The following is a 21939-nucleotide window of genomic DNA, read 5'->3' as shown; positions in this document are numbered from 1 at the left end:
TCCCTCCGTGCAGAATTGAGCGGTCGTCTCGATCGTATAAACGATCGAGGCATAAGAAAGTTGGCAAAAATTACGCTTCAATTTTCTTGTGATTACCGCCAGGCTGAGGAGACACCAAAGGAACGCACCTACGTGGTGAACCATCCAGGTGGGTCCACTGTAGTCGGGTCGACGTCCACAAAGGACATCTGACTTTTCCGGTCTGCGAGTCCTTACTCCTACAGATCCCGCCGGTGTAACGTTTAGAGGAGCACCTGTGCGGAGGAGTAACGGAGTCGTGGGTCAGGCCCCCACGTGGTTCGAATACTGCATAGAAACGCGGCATAGATACGTATAACGTGTTTACGTGTGTCTAACACATAGCCGTGTTTTTCTAATTATAGGAACCTTGGCCTACCTCAACCCGGCGAGTTCGGCGACCGGCAGAGACGAGGCAGGCAACGTCCCAACACGATTATAGACAATCATAATTTATTTTTTGGTTTTCGATTGTTATTTTTATTTCAATTTTACATTTGTATTAAAAGGTCGGCGTAGAAGGCCGACGAAAAGAAAACCAGACGTCCGTAATAATTTTCCCTGAAAACTCCTATACCTCTATCCGGACCTCATCGTTAGAAGCATCAGCGTCACTTTTGAAGAGAGCGTTCCCCAAACGAAGCGCACAATTTTGTCCACTCTCGCTAAATTTTTTGATCCGTTGGGTTGGACCACTCCCGTTGTTATTAAAGCGAAAATTCTTATGCAACGGTTGGGGCACCTCAAGTGTGAATGGGACGTAACTATTCCAACCGTGATTCTTGATGAATGGACTGTGTATTATAAACAGCTCCCGTGTTTACGTCAACTGTCACTACCACGATGGGTAGATTACGGATCGCATGTGCACTCATGCGAATTACACGGTTTTGCAGATGCCTCATCTTCCGCTTACGCCACAGTTGTGTACTTAAAAATTAGAACAGTATCAGGAGATGTCGCAATATCGCTTCTAACCGCTAAATCTAAAGTTGCACCACTTAAATCCATAAGTATCCCGCGGCTTGAGTTATGCGCCGCTGTGTTGTTATCGCGTCTTCTGATGTTTGTAAAGTCAACGTTCGCGCTTCCGTCGATAGCGAGTCATTGTTGGACGGACCCTATAATAGTTTTAGCCTGGGTATCTCAACACCCATCTCGTTGGAAGACATTTGTTGCCAACCGCGTCGCTGAGATAGAAACAAATATACCAAATGCAGAATGGCATCTCGTGCCTACCGATGATAACCCAGCGGACTGCGCCTCTCGTGGATTAAATTGTGAACAATTAAGTTCCCAGTCGATTTGGTGGAATGGTCCGTTATGGCTCAAGCTTTCGTCCGTTAATTGGCCAAAGGATATTTCGGTCAGCGCGTGCACCCCCCTTGAGGAACGTTCTCTTCCGGTACACACAACAGCCCCAGCACCAACATGGGATTTCGCTGACCGATACTCCAGTTGGATAAAATTAATTCGAGTCACAGCCTATATTTTCCGATTCGTCACTAAACTAAGGCGAAGTTCCACTCTCATAAAGCTGACGATCGTCTCGTGTAACTCCAATCACACTGCCAAAGTGAATAACGCTGCATTATATCCGTGCGAAGTAGAAAAGGTTCGCCTATTTTGGTTGAAATATATTCATCGTAATCTATTTTCAAATGAACTTCACTGTTTACAAACAGCCCAGCTGCTTCCCCGAAGGAGCGCGCTCATATCGCTGAATATATATATTGACGCGAAAGGACTAATACGTGTAGGGTGGCGATTAAAGAACGCAAAATTACTTGAAAACTCCAAAAATTCAATCGTCCTTGACTCTCATCCGCTTGTCAAGCTCCTTATCCGATTTACATACATCCGCACACTTCACGGCGGATCTCAGCTAACTCTCGCTACCCTCCGCCAACAGTTTTGGCTCCTACGTGCTCGACAAATTATCCGCGCAGTATTGTACCGTTGCGTTACTTGTGCTCGTGAACGAGCAAGTGCCGCGACCGAACTAATGGGAAATCTTCCCTTTCCGCGAGTAAACCGAGTCGAACGCGCATTCCTTCATAGTGGCGTGGATTATGCTGGTCCTGCCCTCGACGCGTAATCCAGACCTCTGTAATAAATTAGTCACCGAGCACATCACGTGGAAGTTTATCCCTCCCTCCGCTCCTCATTTTGGGGGGCTCTGGGAAGCCGGAGTTCGAAGCGTGAAATATCATCTCAAACGAGTTATTGGGGCTCATACACTCACGTTCGAAGAGTTCACAACATTACTATACCAAATCGAAGCGTGTTTAAACTCACGTCCGATTCCTCCAGTATCTGATAATTATGATGATTTCATTTCTCTAACACCAGGTCATTTCCTGATCGGCTCCGCCTTGAATGCTATGCCATCACCGACGTTGTTAGATGTCTAGGAAGAATAATTCAATGCCATACCGGATCAGATGGGATCACTCGAGTCGTAACCATCAAGACGGCTCATAGTGAGTATCGGCTGCCTATTGCCAAACTATGTTTCTTACCAGTCGAAATCAATACCCATGAAGAATCGACTGTGCGCTAATTCCCATAAATATTGTAAATAGACCGTATGGCGGGCGGCACTCTAGATTTAAGTTAATAGTAGTGTCTCTCTTTCTTTGTTTTTTTTTTTGTAACATGATCAATCGGATCCATAAGATCCGAGGCGGGCGGTATGTTCCGAAAAGTAATAAAACCTAGGCACTCCCGAGCCTTAGTACGACCCTGCGAAACGTCAGCGACGTCATACACGCAGGATTAGACCTATCGCCACGCCATCAACTGGATCAAGCGTGCGATCTATGAGCGTTTTTGTTTTGAAACCAGAACTGTGTGTAAAAGTCCGAAACGTCCGCAACTAACGAGTTTTCTTGTTATGAATTTTCGACCAGTGTGATTTGTACTTTTAACCGAACACCGTCGTTAATTATATTGTCGTCCAGTGTACTGTCGTAATCGTTATCATTAATTGTGATTAAATGATATAGTGAACAATCTAAGTGTGTGATTCTCTCTGGCACAAAACCCAACGTGGCTGTAAAATCACGATTCCTCGCTCCGTATCCTTGCTAGGATAGAACTAGCGAACCAAAAAGTGATTGGCTGACTCGAGAAGCACTCGCCGAGCCATTTACCACGAAACAACTAGTTACGATAATATATGCGAGTCCTCAAAAAGAAGCAAAATTTTAAACGAAATTGAGAACTGGGGAGGAAAAGTAAATGCACCAATCAAAAAGCAAGGGAAGTATTTAAATATTTGTCAGGATATTAAAGACCTACATGCAAAAACGAAATTAAATAAAAATTTGCCTATGTTGGAAAACGATATTTTATTAGGACCGCAATTAATCGCTGGCAAACATGTATTAGTGAAAAATACACACGCATTTGATTCCTTTGTTTAAACGCTGTTGGTAGCATACCGAAATTGGTGCTCATAGAATACGTACCAAAAGAATCACAAAATGCGATATTTATATTTATAAAAGAATTACCGGAACTTGGTATTTGCAAAAAAATGTATAAAGATCGAGCTGTAATACTTAATTATATATTTAAGTCAGAATTGAACTATATGGATTGTCCGTGTAATATTAGTAGTTTATTTAACAAGCTTTTGTCTGAAAGAGAATGTTTAAATATCGCGTTAATTTGACGTATTTAAAAGTAGAATAAAATTCGTCTCCCGGTATTGTTTTTCGGCGTATGTAACAGACCAGCGAATCTTCGGTCGTCGCGTCCGTTACGGGAAAACAGTACGGAAATGAAAACCCGTCGCTTTCGGATTTTTTCGAAACATCACGCGATCGACCACGTAACGCACAATTTCGAACAAACGTTTCGACATGCGTATCTAGAGAAGGTACGACAATTCTATGTTAGACAAAGACGGACACAAAAAACGTTTACAACGCCACTCGTCGGAGGTTTTGCCCTCTAGCGTACGTTTTGACTGTCCGTGCTCGTCTGTCACTCTTAATCTGGAACCGGCAAAGAGCAGATGGGCATTCGAACCCGCTCGTCCTACGACCAGATCATCAAGACTAAAAATCTCGTGGATTATTATACGAGATTTCCATTTCAGCGGTGGCTATAATCCACATCGGTCTGAATACTGACACGTATCGCTGCAATCAGAGGTCGTGTCTGAGGTATCGAGTCTGATTCTCGAACCTCCCTTGATTGTCGAACGGTTAAACTCTCACCTATAAGGGCCTTCTTGGCGAATTCCTTGGGTGGACTTGCCGTCTTCCAGTCGGTGTTCAGGACAATCCTTGCGTTCCCGGCATTCGGCGTCCAGCTAGAGCGTCGTTCAATCATCGCCAGTGTGTACGGACATTGGTCGTAGAACACCTCTCAAATAGCCCCGTGGTGAACGTACCTTAACTGTCAGTCACCACACCGTGCCCGTACGCATTACGAGAACGGTGAGAAGTCGAGGTTCAGGCAAACAGTTGGAGCCTTACAACCTCCATCTGTTAACCTCTCCTACGACAGTCGAGACTTGCAGTCGTGGAAAAATCGAGATTGATTCTCGCCTTCCCAAACTGCAATCAAACGTTTCCTGGTTTAAAGGAAACGTTCACACATACAGTCCGCTAGCTCAACTGCGTAACGGGGCGGCTGAATTCCCCGCTCTTGAGTGCGACAAGCACAACCAGGAGCACGTGAACATTAAAACGAGACGGACAACGTGACTAACGTTGCCGAGTGTTTACTCTAGTTTCGTCTCTTTTATTTCAGTGTAGCGTGACGACACCGCCAGCCGATGGCCAAGCGGACGAAGCGAAAGAAAATAGTATTGTTTAAATATCGCGTTAATTGACGGATTTGAGAACCGTTCAGAGAAATATTCAATTTAACGTGAACTATAACTGAGAACCATAAATTCCTCGTACAGTATTGTTTTTCGTGTACGCAACATTCCAGAGACTCTCTGATGCGTAGATCGGTACACGGAATGATACAGGTTAGAAAAACCAAACACGAATTTTACCTGCTTTCAGACACGTGATCGACCCAACAACGTTTACTTGGGATCGATCGTCGAAGATCCATAAACAGAGAGGGTAGCGGAATATTGAAATTAAGAAGAGACAGACATTGAAGAGCAGGGATAGCGCCGCGAGGTGGTGATATCCCCTAGCGTGGCCGCGACTGCGGATGCTTCTTAAAATCGAAACTCGACAGCTGGTCCCCGCAGCGAGCAGATCGACCACCGATTCCGCTCCGCGACGAAACCTGATTCTCCGAAAATGGTTCTGAGAACACACGAACCTTTCGTTGAGAATGTTCTATTGCTGCTCGCAATTAATTAAATCGGTGAGGAATTTTACCAGCCCCGATTAACGACTGTATAATCTCGCCGAATTGCACGTAACGCTTGAACTACGCGGTCGTGTGAGGCGAATCGAAGAAAACTCGATTCCCGCTTGTCGAGATTTCAGTCTAAACTTAAAAGACTGTGGGTTTTCGTTCGACTTTCATGTGACGCTTGTGCTACGCGGTCATGAGAGGGAAAACGAGAAAATCCTCGTTTCCCGTGCGTCGAAACTCCAGTTACAGCCAAGGGCTACGGCCCAATCAGTACTGATGGCTCCACGGACTGCTGCATTTGACGCGGCCGTGCGACAAGTTGAATTGTTCGCACGGTTTTGTATATCACCCCTAGGGTGGTGTCTGGCCGATAACCTATGTGGGCTTGCCGTTTCTCCTATCGGAACGAAGAAAATCCGGAATTCTTACTTTTCGATCTGCTCGAGCAACACTCATTGACCTCCAGTCAGTACGTACCCTGTGCGTAAAGCAACGCATAAAGAGCACCGTGGTGTAAGCTCCTTTAAACGTAAAACGCTACGTGCGCCGTTAAGGGCTACACCACACCGCGTTTTATACGCATACGAGAACGGTGAGTAACTGCGGATTGGGCAGCATTTGGAGCCTTATAACCTCCACCTGTTGTCCTTTCCTTCGGCATTCAACCATCGCAAAAAAGCGGAGAATTGAGAAATTAAATCTCTTCTTCCGCACAACGATAGAACGGGTCTCGATTTAGGAGAACGTTCATATATACAGTCCACTAAGCCATAGCTCAGTTCGTCAAGCAGTGTCTGTAATCCCTTGAGTGCGACCAGCACAGACAGGAGTGTGCGAGATAAAGCGAAACGGACAACGCGACAAGCGTTACTAGCTATTTAAACCCAGCCTTGTCTTTCCTTGTTACAGAACAACACATCGCGAGCTGAGCCGTAAGCAGCAGGCAGGTTTTTCCCCCAGACATCAGGCCGACGTCTAGGCGGTTTTTTTTCCTTTTCTTTACTTTGAGAATTAAAACAAATAAACGGCTTGGCCGCTAGACGCGACCAAGCAAAAATACAAATTTAAGTGCACTAATTTTTAATACTTTTTCCTAGAGTCCTTTCCCTCGTAATCCGGCCCCCCGTTAGACCATAATAACCCTTTATGGGTGGTTAGGTCTAATTAAACAAGTATTAAGAGTCAAAGTTTTTGTTTTGCACTGAAAAGAAATAAACGGCTTCGCCGATAATTCGACGAAGCAAAAATAAATTAAACGTGCAATTATTACTTTTCCAACGTCCTTTCCCTCGTGATCCGGAGCTCCATTAGACGAGGTATTCAAATAAAATATTTGAACCCTCCCTATTCTAACAAAATTTTATATTAATTTTAACTGCTATAACAAAAAGAGCTCAATTACCTTTTTCTTTTTGATTGCCTGATGCTATAACAGTTCCAACTCCAGTTTCTTCTGTGGCGCTTCTTCGCTGCGTCGGGGGGGGGGGGGGGGGCTGCTCGAGTGTTCTGTAGGAAGGACGGTAAAGGAAAGGAGGGGGCGCGTTTCGTCCGGGCCTGCTAGTGGACTCATCAGTAAGGCTTTCTAGCAGGCCCTGCCTTAGACGACGGGATATTGGGAAGTCGTTCGAGGAGTGTATATATAGGAACTGAGGGGTCGGTCGAGCGCTTGCGAGAGCGCGACCCCTCTGGTGGCGAGCGTGGGAGGTGACGCCACACTTCTTTAGTTCATTCTTCAAAATTAGTTACTGCAGAGGTATATTTATTAATTCGTTATAATAAATTATTTCTATTAAATATAAGCAATTAACATTTATACAGGGTGGCCGGCCACCCCTGGGAAAATTTTTAATGGGGGATTATAGAGGCCAAACTAAGACGACAATCAAGAATACCAATTTGTTGATGGAGGATTCGTTAAAAAGTTATTAACGTTTAAAGTTCTGCCTGTACTGAAAATGCACAAGATTTCAGGGGTATGTCTATTCACCAAAAATGATTATAATTGCCCCCCGCAACAGAAAATAATTTTTTCAAAACCATTTGAAATTTTTGAATTTAATTGTTAATAACTTTTTAACGATGCCTCCATTAACAAATTAGTGTTCTTGATTTTCGTTTTATTTTGGCCTTTAGAATCAATATGTATACATTATTTGTAAAAATTTTTTAAAACGTTTTATATAAATCTTAAGAAGGATTAAGATGAAATAAACTTTATCTCTATTTTTTCTATCTGCTGTTACAGCAGTGACTCATGCAGGATGACGAGAGTGTTTTGTTTATACTCTCGCGGATCTCTGGGTCGTAGAAACGACGAGGATGGAGAAAGGAGGTGCGTAGATATACATACATAGCCCAGTCTCCGTAGGTTTTTAAAGGTGTTGGGATCCGGGTGAGAGACGTACACTCCAAACACACATACAGAACGACGCGGAAATAACTGTTTTGATCGACCGCTACCGCAATAGGGTTGAAAGTAAAAAGCCCGTACTCTAATGATGCTGGTCCTTATATATTAGGCTTTTCGCTGAGGAAGGGATGTCGGTGACTCTTAGTACCTGATGACTGACTGTCGATGACTCGTCCTGGATGAGACATTTGTGTACTTCGTCCAGGATTACTTAAGATAGAAATGTGAAAAACAAGACTGACTCAGTTATTTTGGACGCAGTGGTTTCGATACGCTTATCCGCATTGAGTCAACAGGTTGGTCATCCAACACCTCCCCCCTTTTTTTATTTTTCGGCAGCGAATATGAGACTTAAAATATAAATTCTAAAATTAAGTTGTATAATTAAAGTCGTTCTTGCGGTACGGTGTAGAGTCTTAATTTAGCTAGGTTAGTGACCAACTAATCTTAATATACTTAAATAAACAAATTAATCTTAACGTACAAATACCTTAACATCTAGTAAATGATATGGTTATCTGATACAGTGAATATTACTTAGTTTCAAAAAGGAAAGAAAAAAAAAGAATACATTAATACGTAAATTGGCATTGCTACATTACAATGGTGTGGTACTTTTGCGCGATCTTGTAACACGGCTGGCATTGCTACGGAGATTATATCGTGATGATGCAGGTGCGTCGTGTTGACTTTGCCCGGCGTCTTCTTTCGTGGAGACTGGATTTCCTGGTATTCGTACTCCTTCTTGAACATCGTATAGCACGATATCCCTGGACTCCTCCCGGTATTCAGTACGAACATTGGAGGAATATAATGACTGAAGTTCTTATTTGTATGGCTTGCAGGTTCTAAGAGATATAGCATGGTGTAACCCTTGCAGTTATTTCGCAACTGCAATACTCCGGTTTGGTGTAGGATGATATCTTCCATTTGGTTCTTCTCTTCTTCGCAGATAATTGTGACAGTTATTGGTTTCTGCAAGATGTAGATCCACTGATTCCCTCCTATATATTTCCAGGTCTCTATTTCAGCTCGGATGGTCCTTGTCTCGCTGTCATCAGGAAGCAGGTTTATGTGAGGTGACAGTAACGAAACCTCGCAGGTGGCTTAGTCCGTATTTTTTGATGTGTGGACGTTTGCGCATATGTACGTTCCCTCCAAATACTCGTGGCATTCCGACAAGTCTGATAGGAAGGAAAAAAGGGTTTTGGATTGGGATAAGAGTAAATATGGTTGTTTTGGCATGATGTAGGAAAAGGTTGACGTGTTTTGGTGCTGAATGGGCAGCGGAATTAATTGGTATACGTCAAAGTTTGTGTTTTTTACGAGTGGGAAATTTAAAGCAAATACAACAAATCCGTTTTTAGATAATATTTGCAAACTCATTAATTTATAAAGGATTGGTAAATTTCGTACGTTTGCTATTAACGGTAGTTCAAGGTTTCCTTTATAATTATTTAATTCTTCGCACAGTTCTTTCGGAGTTACAACAAATGGCGAAACTATTTGATGGTTGCCTAAGTTGATTGCTTCTATGTATTTATTATATTCAACAGAGATACGCATGCAAAGAGAAAGAAGCATTGTAGCATGTTGTGTAATTATTGATTCGAGAGATAGGCGCGCTAGATATGCATTGGTTTCTGTAGTATATTTGTTAATTAATCTTAGATTATTGTTTAGTGTAACTTCAATAGTTTTCAGAGATTGTAACGAACTGTTGAAATTTTTTATGGTGCTTGAAATAATCTGAATTTGTGATTTCAAAAGAGTTTGTGTTTGTTTGTTATCGTTTACCAACATTTTAATACTGTCTGAATAGTATTGGGCATCGTCTGCGTCTGGTGTTCCGATTAACCAGTTTAATATGTTGGATACCCCGTTGATTAAACCTCGACGTTTACGTTCCTTAGTATTTCCAATTAAATCGTGCAAGATGTCGTGGTTTTTACGTATGCTTCGCAATTCGTCCTCGATAAGTTTTAAGGTCTGATCGCAATGAAAACTGGCATAATTATGCTCCGCAGGATCTTTCAATGCAATGGTACATAGATTTTGCGATTTTACGAAATATGATTCTAGGATGTCCTTTGCTTCGGTTAAATAGGTAACATTAATATGTGTTAAGAGAGTTAATTTAGAGTTTGATATTTTTGCGATACCCTTTTTGTTATAAAATATTCCGCTTGAGTGAGAGAGGGGAGTATTGATATAAGGGTTACTAATGGAGAGATTAGGAAGAAGAACTAGTAGCAGGATTGTCGGAATCATCTGAAATATATGGTTTTAAGAGATTAGTATGATATTTACATTTCTTCTTCCCTATTTGAATTTCGACAGTGTTATTAGGGTATATTTTTGTGATTTTGAAAGGTCCCTTGAAGTTAGGTGCGAGTTTTTTATTTAGTCCCTTCTTTATTTGTTTTTGATATATGCAAACTAAATCATCTACATTAAATTATATCGGGTTAGAATTACTATCATAGTACTCCTTGCTTTTATGTTTAGATTCAGCTAAATTTTCTTTCGCGATTTTAAATGATGTGTTTAATTTATTTTGTAGTGATCGAATATAGTCGTCATACATGTAATGAAATTGTGGTTCTTGTACGATAGATGTAGGTAGGTAAGCTTTTCGTCCGAATAGGAGTTCGTATGGTGTAAGGTTGGTGGATTTATGAGTGGAAGTATTGTAACTGAATGTAGCGAATTGAATATACTCATCCCAATCGGATTGATTTGGTTTAATGTAATGTTTTAAATAGTCTTTTAGAGTCAAGTGATAACGTTCTAGTGCTCCGTTTGTTTGGGGATGATAGGGGCTAGTGCAGATATGTTTGGATTTGAGGAGATTGCTCAGATTTTTCATTAGATTTGACATAAAATCCGTGCCTTGATCCGTAAGGAAAGTTTTGGGGATTCCAAATTGCATGAATAATTTGACCAAAACTTTTGCAACAGTTAATGCCTCATGATCGGGGATCGCCTTAGCAAAGCAATATCTTGTTAAATCGTCTTGTGCCGTTAAGATAAATCTATTCCCTGATTCTGTGAGAGGTAGTGGACCGACAATATCAATTGCTAATTTTTCAAATGGTTCACTGGCTGTGGTAGTAATTTCCATCGGTTGCCTTACAGGTTTGAAGTTGGTCTTATTTATTTGACAAGAGTGGCATGATTGTACATACTTCCTAATATCTGCTTTAATCGAAGGCCAATTGTATCGTTCTTTGATTTTGGCGTATGTTTTGCTAAAGCCGTAGTGTCCAGCTAACTTTCCATCGTGGTTTTCCTTTAAAATTTGTTGTTTTTCTTCTTGTGTTTTTGGAGTAATTTTTGCGAGGTTAAATAGTTTAATTTCGTTGTTAGGAAATACAAACTTCAACATCTCATTAAATTGATCTACTTTAATATTATTATGTTTCTTAGGTGGGACTACAATGAATTTCTTATCTTGGATGATTGATTTTAGTTTCTGAAGGCAAACGAAAAGATTTTTATATTCTAGTTTGTCATAGTGATGGTTTAAGGGATATAGCAAATACACCGTTTGTTTCTGATTTTGAAGCTTAGATAAATCATTGAAGCTAGTTGTAACGTTAGTTATGTCGAAATTAGAACTAATATACTCAGAATATTGATTGCTTTCATCTAAATCCATAGACCACAGTAAAATAATTGGATCCTTAATTTTTGATAAAGATTTCGTCTCGGTGTCATAAGATATAGTGTTTTGATTGGTGTAGTGGAATTTAATAAACTCTTGATAGCTCTGACCTTGCTTGACAGTGAAGTTTATTAGGTTTTCAAGAATGAGCCTAGAAAGTCCATCAGCGTTCGAATTGATACATCCAGGTTTATATTTTATGTTATAACTATACTCTTCTAATCTAAGACGCCACCTAACTAATTTGGAAGAAGGGTTTTTGCAGTTAAATAACCACTGAAGTGGTCGGTGGTCTGTATAGATTGTAAATCTTCATCCGTATAGGTACGGCCGGAAATGTTCGACGGAGTTAATTATGGCCAACAATTCTTTTTCTGTAGTGGAATAGTTTTGTTCTGCCTTATTTAATGTGCGCGAGTAATAAGCTACAGCGAGATCTTTGTTATTCGACAGTTGCGATAAAACTGATCCTATTCCGACGTTGGATGCATCTGTGGTTAAAATAAATTCCTTGGAAAAATCGAGAAATTGTAGAATAGGTCTGTCAGTTAATTTTTCTTTTAGGCTTGTGAATGCCTTTTCCTGCTCCTCTCCCCAATCGAAACATATATCTTTCTTTAATAATTGGGTTAACGGTTTCGCGAGTGTCGAAAAATTTGGAATGAATTTTCTGTAGTACCCGGTCAATCCCAAGAACATTTTGATTTCCTTTTGATTACGTGGTTTAGAAATGTTTTCGATACAACTAATTTTATTGGGATTAGGTTCTACTCCTTTGTCTGTGATTACGTGACCCAAGTATTCACACGAACGTTTCATGAATTCGCACTTGTCGGGCTGTAATTTTAAATTATTTTTTCGTAATCTAGAAAAGACGTTTCTTAGTTTTCGGTGGTGGTCTTCTAACGAGGAACCGTAAATCAATATATCATCTAAATAGACGAGGCATTGTTTGTTAGTTAATCTGGTCAAAACATTATTCATCATTCGCTGAAAACGACAAGGCGCGTTTTTAAGACCGAATGGCATACGGGTGAATTCATAATGACCACTTGGAGTTGAGAACGCGGTTTTTGGGCTGTGTTTAGGATCCATAGGTATTTGATGGAACCCACTTGCTAGATCTAGTGTAGTGAAGTATTGTGCATGTCCCAATTGGTCGAGAATGTCTTCTATGTTTGGGAGTGGATAAGCGTCGCCTATTGTACGTTCATTTAATTTTCTGTAATCTATTACTAAGCGCCATTTCCGTTCGCCTGACGCATCCATTTTTTTTGGGGACGACCCAGAGGGGGCTGCACCAAGGGCTGGTAGAAGGTTTAATTATGCCTTGATACAACATTTTTTCAATTTGTTTGTCTACTTCGGTTTTGTGAATTTGTGGATAACGGTAGGTTTTTACTTGAATTGGAGTTTCATCGATCATGGGAATCGTGTGGGAGGTTGCTGTAGTTCGAGTTAGCAAATCAGTAGGGAGATGAAATAGATCGTTGAATTCTTCACAGATCTTTGTTACTGATTGACGCTCTTCAATGTTTAAGTGATCAAGACGCAAGTTTTCGTTTAATACGCGCAGTCTTTGATTTCTTTCATTTTCCTTTTGATTTGTAGCGAGGTTGTAAATGTGACAGTAGTTCGGGATTGGTTCGATAAACAATTCGGGGATTGGGATTACTTGTGGTTTAAGTGACGTGTTGATAATAGTGGTAAAAGCTCTATTTTTGCAATGGACTTTTACGATCGCGCTAGGTAATAGGAGCGAATTTTCTTCGTTTAACTGTTGCGATGTTATTATACCTTCTTCTATGCAATGAGGATTTATTAATGTAATGGGAACCACGGTTTCTGTTCGTGGGTTGACGAGTATTGTCGAGATATGTTTTTGTGGGGTATTGCGAAGTAACGGAATAGAAAATGGTATGGACTCGAATGAGATGGAAGAGGTTGAATAATCAATCTTAGCGTTATGAGTACGAAGGAAATCGTCGCCTAACAGTCCGTCGAAAGGAATGTTGGTCTGAACGTCGAGTACTTGAAAACTACTAATGATACTTTTATCGTGAACCTTTAATTCGATCTTTGTTTCGCCTAATGTCTGAATTGGAATATTGGGCGCGATACCATTTAATATCATAGGATTCCGAGTATCTGTGTTGAATTTATAAATACTAGGTGCTTTAATTAAAGAGACGGCGGCACCAGTGTCGATTAAAAATTTTAAAATTCGATCATCGGCATTAGAATTTTTCGATTCGAATAGAACACAAAGTTGGTCATTACCAACTGATAAAGAATTTGAAGAATTTATGAAAGTCTCATTGTATTGAATTCTGTTGTAGCATCTTCTATCGAGATTGGGGGGTTCGGTGATTGTTGAGCATTGAGAAAATTTGAAGGTTGAGGATTCCTTTGAGTCGTAATATTAGAAAAGGGAGTATCAGTGGGATTTTGCCTTACAAGGAATCGATTTGATGAACGATGGCTGGAGATAGGATTTGGGTAATTATTTGTAGAGTTCGAAGGTTGCTGAGAGATACGCGTGGCGTATTGGTTTTGGCGATAATTAGAGGAATTTGGACGTTGTCTTGCGTTATTGTACTGCCGTTTTCGGCATTCTTCTATAACATGACCCAAGTTTTTACAGTACCTGCATTGCTTCGTTTCAGAGGTAGTGTTATTTTGGTTAGGTTTATTAAAATTTACGTAACTATTAATAGAAGGTTTCATTCTATTTTGATTTCTGTGACATTCACTTGTAGTATGGTTTGTTCGCAGGCAGATTCTGCATTTTAGGGCGGAAAAATGTTCGTATTTCAAACGGAGAGCTTTTTCTTCTGCTACGGCTGCCGTAAGGGCACTATTTATATTGTTAAAATCGCGGTACCTTAACATTTGAGATACCTGCGGATGTGCGTGATAAACAAAGCGATTCATGGTTAGCTCGTTAATTAAAGCTATTCTACCCGATAGTGAATTATCATTTGTTTCTGTAGCATAAATGTTTGCGAGAATTCGTGACGAAAGGTCTTCTAATCTTTGGTAGAATTGCGAAACATTTTCTCCTCTTTCTTGCTTAATTGAAGTTAATTCTTCCATTAACTGATCGAATGATTTTTTATCTTGGTATAGATTTAGCAAAAGTTCAGAAATTTCAGTCCACGATGTGAGATTACAGTGAATGTCGACTTAATCCCCTGCTTTACCAATGATTCTTTTCTTTACAAATACTAGCAAAATCTGTTCTTGTAAAGGAGTAGCTAATTCGAATGTGGAATCAACTTGCTTTATAAATGAACGAAGTTTACAAGGATTGCCATCAAATGGTTCCAGTAATAGTTTGATTAATAACTCTAGTGAAAGTCGTTCTCTTCGTACTTGAGTTGTTGTGTTCGCTTCGTCTTGAGACATATTGGAATTGGAAATATAGGAAGTTTCTTGCCGGAAGATTGAGTATTTGAATTTGACTACTTACGATGCGACTTATTCTTTCTTCTTTTGAGGCTGATCCACGCTGGTGCTGGGGCTTGTGCAGATTTCTCTGGTCCCAGGAAATTCAACCAAGTCGATGGATCGGGTCGATGGATATTTCCGCCGAAGTCCTCTTCTTTTTTACCCGCAACCCGTTGAGGTTGACACTCACGCTCAGTGGGACAATTGTTCCATTAACACTGAGTGATTCGTAGTGTGTCGGGTGTCCTGCCGACTGCGCCAATTTTGTGTTGGGATCCGGGTGAGAGACGTACACTCCGAACACACATACAGAACGACGCGGAAATAACTGTTTTGATCGACCGCTACCGCAATAGGGTTGAAAGTAAAAAGTCCGTACTCTAATGATGCTAGTCCTTATATATCAGGCTTTTCGCTGAGGAGGGGATGTCGGTGACCCTTAGTACCTGATGACTGACTGTCGATGACTCGTCCTGGATGAGACATTTGTGTACTTCGTCCAGGATTACTTAAGATAGAAATGTACAAAACAAGACTGACTCAGTTATTTTGGACGCAGCGGTTTCGATACGCTTATCCGCATTGAGTCATCAGGTTGGTCATCCAACAAAGGGCAATAATTAAAAATAAAATTCTATTGCATGAATAGCAGTTAATTTAATGTATTCCAGTAATGAATTCAGTCGGGAATAAAAAAAAGGGCTAGACGAATGTGGACGTTTTAATATACGACGCGAGGTAATGTTATAAATAGATAAGGATTTTTGACATCCTAATGGAAGGAGGGAAATTGAGATCCATCAGATTTCCATTGAACAGTAACGTGCACGTTATTGTTTTTTCAATATTTAAATTATTTTGTTATGTAAAGTTGAGTCAAATATATAACATTTGATGCTGTGTAACAAATTGATACGGTTATTGAAAAACATAGCGGGAAATGTCAGTATTAATCTATTTCTGTAGCAATTACTTTTCCTATTTACATCATATCTTTAGAAAATATTTGTTACTGAAGATTGTTACAGCGTGCACCGTACTGGTTAAGAGTGGTTTTTCATTTTAATAAATTTTACTTATTTCAATTTCTAAATATTTATTTCTTAATTAATCCTTTACGAGTGAGACTGTTTTGAACAACATTATTCTAAAATATTTGTGGATTACGGTTTTAATGTGGTTTACGTAGGTATGTAATATATAAGATTTCGTTTAATTTTTCCTTTCTAGAAAAAATAGAAGAAAAGTTTATTTGAACTTAATCCGTCTTAAGATTTATATGAATCGTAAATAAAATTTTATAAAATATTGTATGTATTGTGGGAAGGGGAGAAGCAGGGTGCACTTCAGGGTGTACCGGTAAGTGCCCGGGTATGCGGTGCGACCGGGCTGATGCTCGCCGCGAAACAGATGGGCATTTTGTCATCGCAACGGGCAAAAGCGCGGCCATCTGAGAAAGGGGCCGATATCGATAAACAGACGGGAAAAGGTCGAGACGAGAACGGATGTCGAAAATAATAGTCGTGTTATATTGTACGTTAGTTTTCTAGTTTATTTCAGAATAGTTGAGTTTGGTGTGGTTTGTTCCGTGTGTTGTTATTTCAAGTTGTAAATAGTGTTTCGGCGGTCTGGTGCGGCCATGAACGCCCGGCCGCCGAGGGGTGGAAACGGGGTCGCGGGCGGTTGCGAGTTGGGGCTCGCAGCCGCCACTAAACGCGGCCCCGGGACGGATAGCGGCGGGATGGAGTGGCCCCGTCCCGCCGCTATGAGGCAGTGTGTCTGCTGGGGGGACCGATTGTCCCCCCGGGGGATGGGCGCGAAAGCGCGGGCACGGGGAGGATACCGGAAGAATGCTTCGAGCGATTCCCGGTATCCTCCCAAAGCGTGCCGAAGGGTCACCGTGGGGTTTTTAGTGGGTAGGTCCCGCGCCTGTCGTTGTACGGGCGCGGGGAATCCCACACACCCCTCCCACCTCTCCCCAAGGAGGTGGGAGGGAGTCTTTCGAAGATTTTCCCCACGACAAAAAAAAAAAAAAAAAAAAAAAAAAAAGTTGTAAATAGTGTTCATTAAACAGTTTGTGTTGTTTGTATCGTTTGCTTTGTGTATATCTTTTATTACTTCCCTGATCCTACAAATTTGGGGGCTCGTCCGGGATACAGAGCGGCACGGATCAGGAAGTGAGGTGACAATATAAATTGTGTGCGAGGTGTCAGTGACGGTGCACGGGCAGGTAAAGGGAAAAAATGCCTAGAAGCAAGGACACGATCAATTACACGGTGACCGACTTAAAGGAACTTTTAAGAGGCCGTAATTTAAGTACAACCGGCACAAAAGCCGAGCTGCTGGCGCGGCTGCATGAGTTCGACCCTACAGGGTTATGGATGGGTGCTGACGAAGACGAGGCGAAGTCGCAAAGGAATAGTGCTTTTCCGGCCGGTTCGGTGGAGGAGGAAGGCACACGTGGAGAAACGAGCGTGCCGATCATGACCGCAACCGAGGAGATGGTACAGCAACATCGGGAAATGGACCTACTCCGACGGGAAAAGGCCCTGGTAGAGAGAGAGCTGGAACTCACACGACGCGAACTAGCTCTAGCTCGAGGTATGCGGCAATCGGGCCCGGCTGGAGCGGAGCAGCCCGCACCGCAAACTTCACGAATAGGCGTCAAGACCATCGCTGAATTGCTTAGCTACTTCGACGGCACGTCGGAGGATTTTCCGAGCTGGTCAAACCAGGTACGGGTACTGCAAGCGACCTACCGTCTGAACCACGACGAGACAAAAATTCTGATGGGAATGAGACTTCAAGGGAAGGCCCGTGAATGGATGCACTCTCATCCTCGGTTCATCGAGATGAGCGTTGATGCCTTATTGGTGGAATTCGAGAACATGTTCCACCACAGACCCAGCACTATTGTCGCGCGTCAACGGTTCCAAGAGCGCACCTGGAAACGGGGTGAACCCTTCGAGAATTATTACCACGACAAGGTTATAAAGGCAAATCGCATCCCGATTGAAAACCAGATAGAGCTGGTCGATTATCTAGTGGAAGGAATACCGGACCAGATATTACGAAACCAGGCAAGGATGCACTGTTTCAGGACGCCGGAAGCGTTATTACGAGCATTCGAACGATTAGTACTGCCGACGGTTGTGTACGGAGGCAACATCAGAGGGACTCAGCCTAAGCCACCAGTAGCAGCACGTCAGGAGAGGATCCAGCAGGACAATGCAGGGCCACCCAGGGAAGATGCTATAAGGTGTTACAACTGCGGAGCGACGGGTCATCTCAGTAGAATGTGTCCAACCAAAGACCGAGGTATGAGGTGCTACAGTTGCGGGGTTTACGGGCACATTTCCACAGCATGCCCGAAGCGTAATGGTGAAGCAAGCAGAACCGCCAACCTGGTGGAGCAGACCCCGGTAGAAAAAACATACAAGGCGGTAAGATTGAATGATTTGGATGTAATAGCGCTTATTGATACGGGTAGCGATATAACACTCATGCGAGCGGAGTGTTACATTAAAATGGGGGCACCACGGTTGGAAGCGGGCGAAATAGTGTTTCGTGGTGTCGGAGCGGATGTAAATAGGACGTTAGGCAAATTCATAGCGAATCTCTATGTTGACGGCAACCCTTACTCGGTTGGGGTGAATGTAGTATCGGACTCATTGTTAAAATACGATTTGCTTATAGGGACGGACTTTTTAAATTCGGTGAATCTTACAGTAAGGCAAGGCGTCGTCACAATCGGGAAAGCGAAGCAGGACCCTGTTGATTGCGAGAATGTGCCGGAAATATTCCATATTGAATGCGACGAGAATGGGTCTGATGTAGATTTGTCGCATCTCAAGGATGACGCGATCAGGCGAAAGGTCCGGGCAATGATTGACGGTTACGTCCCCAAAAGAACATGTGAGTCGGACGTAAAAATGCATCTGATATTGAAAGACGATGAGCCTGTTTATCAGAGAGCACGGCGTTTAGCTCCAATAGAGAGAGAGAAGGTCAATGTGCAGATTAGCGAGTGGTTGCAGGACGGTGTCATACGGCCATCGCTCTCTGAGTATGCAAGCCCCATCGTCGTAGTGAAAAAAAGGACGGCTCGGCGCGCCTGTGTGTTGACTACCGGAGAATAAATGAAAAAATTGTGAAAGATCGGTATCCTTTGCCGCTTGTGGAGGACCAATTGGATGCATTGTAGGGCGCTAAAGTGTACAGCACGCTCGATCTAAGAAACGGTTTCTTTCATGTGGCGGTAGGCGAAAATAGTCGAAAATTTACATCGTTCATCGTACCTGACGGACAATATGAATTTCTGCGCGTACCTTTCGGGTTATGTAACTCACCCGCTGTGTTTATGAAGTTTATTCACGCGATCTTTAGAGAACTTATCAACAGAGGAATTGTATTAGTGTACGTGGACGATTTGATTGTACCGTCGGGAGATGTTATAAGCGGAATTCGGAATCTCGAAACGGTGTTAACGGTGGCGGGGAACGCCGGATTGGAAATTAATTGGAAAAAATGTAGAATATTACAAACGAAAGTCGAATTTCTCGGTCACGTTATTGAAAATGGCAGTGTCCGCCCGTCTGAAAGTAAATCAGACGCCGTTCTGAGATTCCCGAAGCCGACAAACGTCAAACAAGTGCAAAGTTTTCTAGGTTTAACCGGGTACTTTCGCAAATTTATACAGGGATATTCATTAATCGCAAGGCCGTTGACGAACTTGTTGCGGATGCATGTAAAATTTAAATTCAGTGCCGAAGAGACAGAAGCATTCGAGAGGCTAAAGGCCAGTTTATGTAGACAGCCCGTACTCAAATTGTATAAAGCAGGAACGCAAACCGAATTGCATACCGATGCGTCGATGTTCGGTTTCGGGGCAGTGTTATTACAGCGTAGCGACGACGACGGGGAAATGCATCCGGTGCATTTTGCGAGCGGGAAAACAACACAGGCGGAGGCAAAATACGCAAGTTATGAGCTAGAAGTCCTTGCGGTTGTGCGGTCGCTCAAAAAGTTCCGGGTTTATCTGTTAGGGATTCGTTTTAAAATTGTAACGGACTGTAAAGCGTTTTCGTTGACAATGAGCAAGCGTGATTTGTGTATGCGTGTGGCGCGATGGGCGTTATCATTGGAAGAGTTTGACTACGTTATCGAGCATCGGTCCGGCAACCGAATGGCGCACGTCGATGCACTGAGCAGGCACCCTTTGCCAACTTGCTTGATCATTAGCGAGGACGAGAGGAGCATGACGGAGAGGATACGGAGAGCGCAGCAAGAGGACGAGAAGGTGCGGAGAATTTTGGAGTTGGCTGAGGAAGGAAAGATAGACGGGTATCTGGTAAGAGATGGGGTGCTTTTTAAGGTAGTAGATGACGACATTCGGGTAGTCCTTCCTAGGAGCTTACAGCTACAATTCATCCGGCGAATGCACGAGAAAGGACATTTCTCGGTGGCTAAGACGGAAACAGCGTTGAAGAGAGACTACTGGTTCCAGGACATGAGACCCAGGATCGAAAAAGCAATAAGAAATTGTGTTGACTGTATATTGGCAGAAAGGAAGACAGGGAAACAGGATGGTTTCCTTACACCAATTAATAAGGGCGAGACTCCACTTGACACATTCCATGTCGATCACCTAGGACCTCTGGCATCAACGAAAAAAAGCTATCATCACGTCCTGGTCGTTGTTGATGCGTTCACCAAGTTTGTCTGGCTCTATACGACGAAAACAACAAGCACCAGCGAGGTCGTGCGACATCTTGAAAAACAGGCAATCACGTTTGGGAATCCGCGGCGTATTATCTCCGACAGAGGTACTGCATTCACCTCTGGAGAGTTTAAGGAGTATTGTGCGAGGGAGAAGATTGAGCATCTGCTTATCACGACTGGAGTCCCACGAGGCAACGGACAAGTGGAGCGGGTTAATAAAACACTCATCCCACTACTGACAAAACTAGCCGCGCCTAAGCCGGAGGAATGGTACAGATATTTAGAAGCGGTGCAGAAATATATCAACACAACACATCACCGAAGCATAAATACAACGCCGTTTCAATTGTTCTTTGGAACACGGATGCGATCAAGAGACGATGTACCAATTAGAGAAATGTTGGAGCAGGAGTGGGCGGTTATGTTTGAGGAGAAACGGGATGAGGAAAGAGTGGAAGCCAGGGAAAATATCGCGAAGGTTCAAAGGGAAAATCAGAAGACGTACAACAAAAAGAGGAAGGAAGCACGGGCCTATCGTGACAACGAATTAGTAGCGATCAAGCGAACACAAACGGGACCTGGTATGAAATTGGCGGCGAAATATCTAGGTCCCTATCGAATCATAAAAACGTTGCGAAATAATCGATATGTGGTCGAAAAGGTTGGAGATCAAGAAGGGCCGAGACAGACAACTACTGTAGCAGACTACATGAAGCCGTGGGCTCAAGCGGACCACGACATGAGCAGCGAAGAAAGCGATCCTGAAGACGCAGCATCTGAGGACAGATGCTAGAGCAGGATGGCCGAGTGTGGGAAGGGGAGAAGCAGGGTGCACTTCAGGGTGCACTGGTAAGTGCCCGGGTATGCGGTGCGACCGGGCTGATGCTCGCCGCGAAACAGATGGGCGTTTTGTCATCGCAACGGGCAAAAGCGCGGCCATCTGAGAAAGGGGCCGATATCGATAAACAGTCGGGAAAAGGTCGAGACGAGAACGGATGTCGAAAATAATAGTCGTGTTATATTGTACGTTAGTTTTCTAGTTTAATTCAGAATAGTTGAGTTTGGTGTGGTTTGTTCCGTGTGTTGTTATTTCAAGTTGTAAATAGTGTTCATTAAACAGTTTGTGTTGTTTGTATCGTTTGCTTTGTGTATATCTTTTATTACTTCCCTGATCCTACAGTATCGAAATAATTATAAAACTATAACACGTATAATCATCATTATCCGGGAGCTGATCGTGCTCAAAATCTAATTAGACCTTAAAACCAGAAATTCATTTAGCCGTTTAGGCGCAATCATGTTAATAGCATAGGAACAAAAACAAAATTGCTTT

This window comes from Colletes latitarsis, chromosome 12 (genome assembly GCF_051014445.1).
Source record: "Colletes latitarsis isolate SP2378_abdomen chromosome 12, iyColLati1, whole genome shotgun sequence".
In the NCBI taxonomy this organism is placed as follows: Eukaryota; Metazoa; Arthropoda; class Insecta; order Hymenoptera; family Colletidae; genus Colletes; species Colletes latitarsis.
This window is presented reverse-complemented; position numbering follows the sequence as displayed.